At 41.3% G+C, this 10,000-nt stretch overlaps 1 protein-coding gene across 9 annotated transcripts in view; it reads right to left on the reverse strand.

Moving 5' to 3' along the window:
- LOC127004999 (serine/threonine-protein kinase N-like) overlaps positions 1-10,000 on the reverse strand; it is a 211,357-nt gene that overhangs the window by 184,803 nt on the left and 16,554 nt on the right. Inside the window, exon 1 of one of the 9 annotated variants that reach the window (XM_050873427.1) lies at positions 2,807-3,005. The exons of the other annotated variants lie outside the window; for them this stretch is intronic. The gene's annotated coding sequence lies outside the window, so the exon portion shown is untranslated. Of the gene's footprint in view, positions 1-2,806; positions 3,006-10,000 lie in introns of those variants that run through there. 9 annotated transcript variants of the gene reach the window in all.

The raw sequence follows: 10,000 nt of genomic DNA on the forward strand, positions 1-10,000 counted from the left end.
AGGGGGAAGGGAGGGGAAGGGAGAATAGATAAAGCAACTTGGCTAGAGGGAGAACGTCAGCCGGAAGCAAGGGCGTGAGTCAGATGGGGAGGAGGAGGAGAAGGAAGGAAGGAAGGAGGGAGGGAAGGAAGGAAGGAAGGAGGGAGGGGAGGGAGGGAAGGGAGGGACAGGATGAGCAAGGGAGAAGGGTAAGGGGGAGGGAGGAAGGGATAAAGGGAGGGGAGGGGAAGGATAGGAGGAGAGGGAGAGAGAAAGACAAGGAGAGGGAAGAGTGGTCAGGGGAAAGGGAGGGAGGGAGAGAGGCAGACTGCAGTGGGTTGTCGGTATGAGAGAGAGAGAGAGAGAGAGAGAGAGAGAGAGACCACTTGACAATATTCATTCATTCCGTCTCTCTCTCTCTCTCTCTCTCTCTTTTCATTTAACGAGCAATTTATTTTCCTTTTTCACACTATTATCATCACCATCACCACCACCAGCATCACCATCACCACTATCATCACCACTATTTTCTTTCCATCCTGGGCTCGTTATCTGTCTCCATTTTCCTGTTTTTTTATGCATGTATCTCGTTTTTTTTTATCTCATTTCCTCGACCGTTCTTTTCCTCTCGTTCTTTTCATTCTCTTTCGTAACCCAATTGTTTATCTCGTTTTCTCTCTCCCACTTTTTCTTTTTTTTCAACTTTTATTCTATTTTTCTTCGTTTCTATTCAGTTCCTCGACCGTTCTTTTCCTCTCGTTCTTTTCATTCTCTCTCGTACCTCAATTGTTTACCTCGTTTTCTCTCCCACTTTTTCTTTTTTCTTTACAACTTTTCTCTTATTCTATTTTTCTTCGTTTCCATTCGTTTCATCAACCCTTTTTCTTGTTCTTCTTAATCTCTTTCATAACCCAATTGTTTATCTCGTTTTCTCTCTCCCACCTTTTCTTTTTTTCTTTACAACTTTTCTCTTATTCCATTTTTCTTCGTTTCCATTCGTTTCATCAACCCTTTTTCATGTTCTTCTCAATCTCTTTCGTAACCCAATTGTTTATCTCGTTTTCTCTCTCCCACATTTTCTTTTTTTCTTTTCAACTTTTCTCTTATTCCATTTTTCTTCGTTTCCATTCGTTTCATCAACCCTTTTTCTTGTTCTTCTTAATCTCTTTCGTAACCCAATTGTTTATCTTGTTTTCTCTCTTCCACCTTTTCCTTTCTTTTTCTTTTTTTTTCCTCCGCTTTTTTCCTTCCATTATCTTTTGTTGTCTCGTTTCGCCATTTCACTGATTGTCGGGTGCGTGCAAGTTTTTTTTTTCTTTTTTTTTGTGTTGTTTTGTTGATTCATTCCTGCAGTCACATTAGTAAACTCTTTCCCATCTTTTCTCTTTTGCTTCCCACTAATTATCTTTCTCTCCCTTCTCGTCATTTTTTGTTTATTTCTTTTGTTTACGTGAGTGTGTAAGTTTGTTTGTTTGTTTTTCTCTTGGTTTTTTTTTTATTCTCTCAATCACATTAACTATTTTTTTTTCTTAAGATTCTTGTTATCTCCTTCTCTCTCCTCTCCCTCCCTTTCTTTACACCTTATACTATTTATCTTATTCGTCTTTCCCTTCACTCTCTTCACATTTATTATCTCACTTTCCTCTTAGTCTTCCCTTTCCCTTCCCTTCCTTTACGTTTTCTTATCATCTTCTCTTTTTTTTTTTAACGTATATTTCTCTCATTTGTTTTAAGTCGTTATTTCTCCTGTTAACATGGATCTCTCTCTCTCTCTCTCTCTCTCTCTCTCTCTCTCTCTCTCTCTCTCTCTCTCTCTCTCTCTCTCAGCACGACATTCACTATTGTCACGCATTCAATGATTTTATCTGTCTTTCTCTCTTCCTTCCAAGCTGACGAGATTATTCCTCACAAAGTCAGACATTATGTTATTTCTTATGTAGATTTTCGTTATATTTTTTATCCCTTACAAATGCGTATCAATGCCACATACAAGAAGAAGAAGAAGGAGAAGAAAAGATGAAAACTGCCTCCTATACTGGTAAGCACAAAGAAGAACGACAATAATAACAACAACAATAAGAGGAAGAAAACAAAAGAAACAAAAAAGAAAGTATAAATGAGCATGCAATGAAAAAGACTCCAACGATTATTTGCTTTACCTTAAAAAAAAAGTATAAAAAAAACAACATGAAAGAGTAATAGAACAAAAATGAACATCAATAATTACACTTTCGAAAAAAATAAAAAATAAATAAAAGAACGAAAAACCCTTAACACTAATAATGATACTACAATGAAGAAATAATGATCGAAACAAGACCATTACCATTATGTAGTAGTAGTAGTAGTAGTAGTAGTAGTAGTAGTAGTTAAACCTTCCACTTATACGAGTCTACCAAAATCTCACCAGTTATTTCTTTTTTCTTTCTTCCTTTTTCAATATCTCATAAAATATACAAACAATAGAAAATCAATAAAAAAACAACCAAACAAGACAAACCTTCAAACGAAATATAAAGAAAACAAAAACAAACGAAAACAGTAACAATATGGAACTATTTTTCTTTTTTCTTTCCTTCTTTTCTTTCTCTAATTTACTGCCATTATTGTTTTTCCTCTGATCACTTCTACGTCCATATGGCAGCAACGCACAAACACACGCACGCACACAAACACCAACAAATAAAATAAAGAAATAAAATCAATAAACGAGTAAAATAAATGAATAAACAAACAAATAAGAAACACGATAGAGCAAAAAAATATGAAAAACAAAACAAAACAGAAAAACAAGACAATCAACACAACACAAGTAACACAATCTCACAAAACACAACTCTTCTTCGCTTTCTCTATCTCTCTTTTCCCTCTCTCTCCTCTATCTCCCTCCTTCACAACGGGGAGGCGCAAAAGATTAGAGATAGGGAGTGAGAGCGAGCGACCGAGCAAGTGGAAGAGAGACAAGCCGCGGTAATCAGCTGGCACGAACTGACGGCACGGAGGAGGAGTGGTGGTGGTGGTGGTGGTGGTGGCGGTGAGACTCGTGGCGGGGTAAACAGAAGCTAGTCCGCGAGCCTCCGACACCACCACCACCACCACCAAGAAAAGAAGAGGAAAAGCTGTCATGTCTTTCTGTTTCCTCTTCTTTCTCTTCTTCCTTTTTCCTCTTCTCTCTTCAACACTGCCGCCCCTGCCACTATGAGAGCTGTCACGTCTCTCTCTTTCCTCTCTTCTTCCTTCTCCTCTTCTCTTCACCGCCGCTACCATGAGAGATGTTAAGCCTCCCTCTTTCTCGCTCTTCTTTCTCTTCTTCCTTTTTCTCTTCAACATCACCGCCGCTACCATGAGAGAGAGGTTAAGCCTCCCTCTTTCTCGCTCTTCTTTCTCTTCTTCCTTTTTCTCTTCAACATCACCGCCGCTACCATGAGAGAGAGGTTAAGCCTCCCTCTTTCTCGCTCTTCTTTCTCTTCTTCCTTTTTCTCTTCAACATCACTACTGCTACTATGAGAGAGCTGTTATGCACCTCTTTAATATCCCTCCCCTTCTTTCTCTTCTTTCTTTTCCTCTTCTCTTAACCACCACCAACACCACCGCCATAAGAACTGTCACGCCTGTCTTTCTCTTCTTTCTTTCCTTTCTTCTTTTCTCTTCACAACCACCAACATCACCGCAATTAGAACTGTCACATTTCTCCTTTCTCTCCTCTTCCTCTTTCTCTCCTTCTTCCTCTTAGTTTCTTTTTTTCTAGTTTTGCTATTCCCAATCTCTCTTTAGTTTTGTCACATCTCTCCTTCTTCCTCTCCTCTTTCTCTTCTTCTTTCTTTGTTGTTGTTTTTCTCTCTTTTTATTTCGGTTTTTCCTCCATCTATAAAATGCCATTACTCTTTTTTTTCCTCCTCTCCCTTTTTTATACAGGTTTGTTTTCCCCTTTCTCTATTTCCTCCACTTTTCTAACCTTTCCTCCACCTAATAATATTCTTCCTCCCTCTTCCTCCACATCCTCATTCTCTCCCTCTCCCTCCACATCCTCTTCCTCTCCCTCTTTTTATTGGTTTGCTTCTTCCCCTTTCTCTCTTTCCTCCATTTTTCTCGCCTTTCCTCCACCTAATAATATCCTTCCTCCTCTTCCTCCACATTCACATCCTCTTCCTCCACTTTGTCTTATTGGTTTGATTTCCCCTTCCTCTCTTTCCTCCACTTTTCTCGCCATTCCTCTACCTAAGAATATTCTTCCTTCCTCCTCCTCCTCCTCCTCCTCCTCCTCTTCCTCCTCGTATTGCTCCCTCCAGGCATGCTTTCCCCTCACTTTCCTCCACGTTTTCCCTTGCCTTGCTCCACTTTCCTCGGCTTTTCCTCCACTCTTCCACCTGACAATACATATATACAAAGCAGATAAACTATTAAAAAGAAAAAAAGGAAAGAAAAAAGGAAAGAGAAAAAGGAAAGAAAAAAGAAAAGAAAAAACGGAAAGAAAAAGGGAAAGAAAAAAGGGAAATGAAAAGGGAAAGAAAAAAAAAGGAAAGAATGTTAAAGAATGAGAGAAAAAGAAAGAGGATGAAGAAAAGAGGAACATAAATGAAGAGGTGAAATAAAGCATGAATAAAAATGAAAAAGAAGGAAAATTAAAAGAAAAAGAAAAGGAAGATGAAAAAGGAGAAAAAACAAATGAAGAGATAAAACAAAACAAAAAAAATGATAGATGGATAAAAAAAAAAGGAAAATCAACACGCAAATAAACAAGAACGTAAATAAAATGAGGCAAAATAATCGCAAAACAAATAAATAAATAAAAAAAGAGAAGCCACAAAACACCACCTCAATGTCACATCACATGACGCAAAAAAATAATCACCTTTATATATATTTTTTCTAAGTCACCCTGACCGCCACACACACACACACACACACACACACACACACACACACACACACACACACACACACACACACACACACACACACACATACACATACACACACACACACACACACACACACACAATACGGTCACACCCACCACCACTATCACCACCAACACCGCTCTCACTATCACCACTAAACTTGTATCACCACCACCACCGCTACAACATGCTCACTACCACTAACATATAAAGACTGGTGATGGTGGTGGTGGTGGTGGTGATGATGACACGTTCCTCCCCCACACCACTTCCCCCAATCATCACAAATTGCACACACACACACACACACACACACACAGTTCCCTCCACCCCTTATCCTCTTTCCTTCCTCTCTTCCTTTTTTTTCATCCTCCAACCCTAATCAAAAACTGCAAATTGGGAAGGAGAAAAAGAGGAAGAGGAAGGGAAAGAGGAAGAGGAAGAAGAAAGAGGAGAAGAGGAAGGAGAGAGGAGAGAAGGGGAAAGGGGAGATAGATGGGATAGGAAGGGGAAAGAGGGAGAAAAAGGGGATGAAAGAGGGAAGAGGAGGAAAGAGAGGGTAGGAAATGGAAATGGAAGAAAGAGGAAGGGAGGAAGAGGAGAGAGAAAGGGAAGAGAAAAGAAGGGGAAGAGGGGAGGTATATAAGAATTCCTATGTGGATGAGTGAAGGAAAAACGGAGGAAAGAAAGGGAAAAGAGGAGGAAAGTGAGGGGAAGAAAAGGGAGAGGAGAGAGGGAGGAAAGGAGGGGAAAAACAAGAGGGAAAAAATTCTTACATTCTTCCAACGTTCCAAGAATCTTCATGACTAAGGAAATAAAAGTCTTCCTATCCCTCCTTCCTTCCTCCTCCCCCTCCTCCTCCTCCTCTTCCATCAGCTCCTATTCCCACCCCGGATATTGGCACCCTAACTATTTCATCTCCTCCTCCTCCTCCTCTTCCTCCTCCTCCTCCTCCTGATCATCAATATTCTCTTAAGGGTGTTAAGGATAACCTTGCCCATCTTCCTCCTCCTTCCTCCTCTTCCTCCTCTTCTTTAACAAAATTATAACTAAACTTCATTCATTCACTCATTATTTTTCCTCCTCCTCCTCCTCCTCCTTCCTCTTCCTCCTCTTCTTTGACATAATTGTGACTTTACTTCATTCATTCACTCATTGTTTTTCCTCTTCCTCCTCTTCTTCCTCCCTCTTCTATACATATCTCTAATTGTTCCTCTTCCTCCTCTTCAGCATCATCTCATCTCTCCTCTCCTCTCTACATCTCCTCTACCTCCTCCTCCTCCTCTTTAACTAAACTTCATTCACTCATTGTTTTTCCTCTTCCTCCTCTTCTCCCTCTTCCACACATATCTCTAATTGTTCCTCTTCCTCTTACTCCTCCTCTTCCTTCTCTTCAGCATCCTCTCATCTCTCCTCTCTCTCTACATCTCCTCCTCCTTTTTCTCCTCCACTTGTTCCTACTCGTCACCACACCCCGTCCTTATTCAATCTCCTCCTCCTCCTCCTCCTCCTCCTCCTCCTCTTTCTCCTCCTCCTCCTCCATTATTTAGGCTTATTTAAGAACCAACAGAGCGTCACTTTCCCTCCTCCTCCTCCTCCTCCTCCTCTCATTCATTCCGTGACAATAACAATAACAATAAAATAATAATAATAATAATAATAATAATAATAATCATAATAATAATAATAATAATAATAATAATAATAATAATAATAATAATAATAATAATAAAGAAGGAAAAGGAGGAAGTGGAGGAGGAGGAGGAGGAAGAGTCGTTTTGAGCACTTCCACCTTACCATCTGTCTCATAATTAACTACCTCCTCCTCCTCCTCCTCCTCCTCCTCCTCTTTGGCCTGGCCCGAAGAGGGAGGAGAAGGTCGTCGGACAAGTGGAGGTAGAGAGAGAGAGAGAGAGAGAGAGAGAGAGAGAGAGAGAGAGAGAGAGAGAGAGAGAGAGAGAGAGAGAGAGAGAGAGAGAGAGAGAGAGAGAGAGAGAGAGAGAGAGGGGGGGGGGGGGGGGCGAAGAAAAACAAAAAACAAACAAAAACGAAATAAAACAAGAAAGAAGGGAGTAGGAAGATAGGGAGAAGAAAGGAAGGAAGAAGAGGAAGGGGAAGAAGAGAGGAAGGGGAAGAAGAGAAATGAGTGATGGTTCTATAGTACGTGATGGGAAAGAAGGGAATAGAAGGAAGAGGAGGAAGAAAAGCAAAGGAGGAGGAAGAGGAGGAGGGAGGAGGAGGAGGAGAAGGGGAGGAATAAGGGAAGGGAGAGGAGATGGGAGATGATTATAAGGACGTGATGGGGCGGTGATGGGACGTGACAATCGAAAGGGGAAGGGGAGGGGAGGGGAGGGGGAGGAAGGGGAGCTAAGGGAAGGGGAGGGGAAGGTAATGGAAGGGCGAAGGGAGGAAGTGGGAGGAGGAATGGTATGGGAATTTGAAGATGGGGAGGGGAAGGGGGGGGGAAGGGGGGAAGGGGAGGGAAAGGGAAGGGGAGGGAAAGGGAAAAGAACGTGGGAGGGGAGAATGGAGGAAAATTACAGGGAGGAATGGAATGGTGAGGAGAAAGTATGGGAATGGGAAGGAAGGGGAAGGAAGGGAGGAAAGAAGGAAGGAATAGAGGGAGGGGAGGGAAGGGAGAGCGGGAAGGAAGGAAAAGAAAAACAGGAACACAACATAAGGAAAAGAGGAAAAGGAGAAAAAAATGCAAATGAAAGAAATGGAAGTGAATTAATGGAAAGGGAAGGGAAGAGAAGGAAAGGAAAAGGAAGGGAAGGGAAGGGAAGGGACGGGAAAGGAAGGGAAGGGACGGGAAGGGAAGGGACGGGAAGGGAAGGGAAGGGAAGGGAAAGGACGGGAAGGGACGGGAGAGGAAGGGAAGGGAAGGGAAGGGAAGGGAAGGGACGGGAAGGGAAGGGACGGGAAAGGAAGGGAAGGGAAGGGAAGTAAGGAAGGAGAAAGCAAGGTAAAGAAAATAAAGGAATAAAAGGGAATATATTAAAGAAAGGAAGTAAAATGAAGTAAAGAAGAGAAAGTTAAAGAAGAGAAAGAAAGAGAAGGGAAGTGAAAGGAAAAGAAACACAAATACCAATAACAAACAAAATATAAATAACAAAAAAAGAAAATGAAAGAGGGAAAGGAAGACAATGAAAATATGAAAGGGAAAGGAGGAGGAGGAGGAGGAGGAAGAGGGATGATAGAAAAGAGGGAAGGAATATGAGAAAAGGAATAAAATAAAATAAAACAAATAAGAAAATGGAGAGTAATATGAGGAGGAGGAGGAGGAGGAAGTATGGTGGCGGACAGGTGAAGAGGAGGAGGTAAAGAGGAATTAAGAAACCTTATGATATATGTGGAGGGAGGAGGAGGAGGAGGAGGAGGAGGAGGGTAAAAGGGATGGAGGCAAAGAGGAGAAAGTGAGGGGTAAGCATGAAAGCGATAGATAGATAGATAGATAGATAAAGATAGATATACATAAATAGACAGATAGACATAGATAGATAGATAGACAGATATAGATAGATAGATGTAGAAGGGAAGAAAGGAAATGAGAAAAAATACGAGAAACAGAAAAACAGCGGAAAGGAAAAGAAGGGAGCAGAATGAAGGGAGGAAGAAAGAAAATAAATTAAAAAAAGAAAGGAAAGGAGGAAAAAATAATTGAAAGGAAAGAAAACAAAGAAAATAAATGAAAGAAGAAACAAAGAACGAACGAAAATCAAGGAAGGAAAAAAACAAGAAAGAAAAAAAAAGGGAAGCAAAATGAGGGAAGAAAAAGGGGAAAGAAAACAACGAAAGGAAAGAAAAATAGGGAGAAAAACAGAGTAAGGGAGGAGGGGAAAAAAATAGGTAAGGAAAATAACAAACCGCTAAGAAGGGAGGGAGGGAAGGGAGGGAAGAAGGGAGGGAAGGAGGGGAAGGAGGAGGGAGGAGGGGAGGAGGAGGGACAGGGAGAGGAGGAAGGGAGGGGAGAGGAGGAAGAGAGGGAAGAGAGGGAAGAAAGAAGGGAGGAGGAAGGCCTTACTGTGGTATCTAATCCTTCCTTTCCTTTCCCTTCCCTTCCCTTCCCTTCCTTCCTTCCCTTCTTACCTCCCTCTCCTTCCCTTCTTACTTCCTTCCTTTCCTCCCCTCCCTCTCCTTCCCTTCTTCCTTCCTCCCTCACCTCCCTCTCCTTCCCTTTTTACCTCTCTCTCCTCCTTCCTTTTCCCTTCCCTTCCTATCCTAAAACTCCTTCTCTTCCTCTTTTTCCTCCACTCCTTAATTTCCATCCTTCCTTCCTTCCCTCCCTCTCAATTTCCTTACCACAGAGAGAGAGAGAGAGAGAGAGAGAGAGAGAGAGAGAGAGAGAGAGAGAGGATAAACAGGTATAATCATAAAACGGAAAAGATAAATAAAAAAAGAAAAACAAGAAAGTAAAAGCAGAAGGGAAGGAAAAACAGAAGGTAAAAGAAGAAGAGGAAGAGGGCGGCCAGAGGAGGAGGAGGAGGAGGAGGAGGAGGAGGAGGAGGAGGTTACTGACTGGACTTCACCAAGGCCAAAAATTAAAAACTTGATATATATTCAAGACGACTTATAAAGGAGGAGGAGGAGGAAGAAGAAGAAGAAGAAGAAGAAGAAGAAGAAGAAGAAGTAGATGAAGAAGAAGAGGAAGTAGAACAAGAAGAAAAAGAGGAAGTAGAAGATGAAGAACAACAAGAACAAGAACAAGAAGATGATGATGATGAAGAAGAAGAAAAAGAAGAAAAAGAAGCAAATCAGAAGACGAAGAGAAAAACAAAAACAGGAGTAGAAAAAGAAAGAAAAAGAAGAGAAAAATACAGAAAAAAAGAGGAAGAGGAGGAGAAGGAAAAAGAAAGTAAAAAGGAGAAAAGAGAGAAAGAAAGAAAGCTAAGCATGAGAAGAGGTGGAAGAAAAGGAATCATTGCAACATCGAAAGAGAAGGAGGAGGAGGAGGAAGAGGAAGAGGAGGAGGAGGAGGAGGAGGAGGAGGAGGAGGATTCAGAACAGGACCATGAAGGCGCGGTGACTAAGCAAAACGGGAACGAGAAATTAAAACAAAAAAAAATAAACAAACAAGAAGAAAAATAAGAATAGAAAAAAAAGAAGGAAAGACAACAAGA

Source organism: Eriocheir sinensis, chromosome 29 (genome assembly GCF_024679095.1).
Source record: "Eriocheir sinensis breed Jianghai 21 chromosome 29, ASM2467909v1, whole genome shotgun sequence".
Lineage (NCBI taxonomy): Eukaryota > Metazoa > Arthropoda > Malacostraca > Decapoda > Varunidae > Eriocheir > Eriocheir sinensis.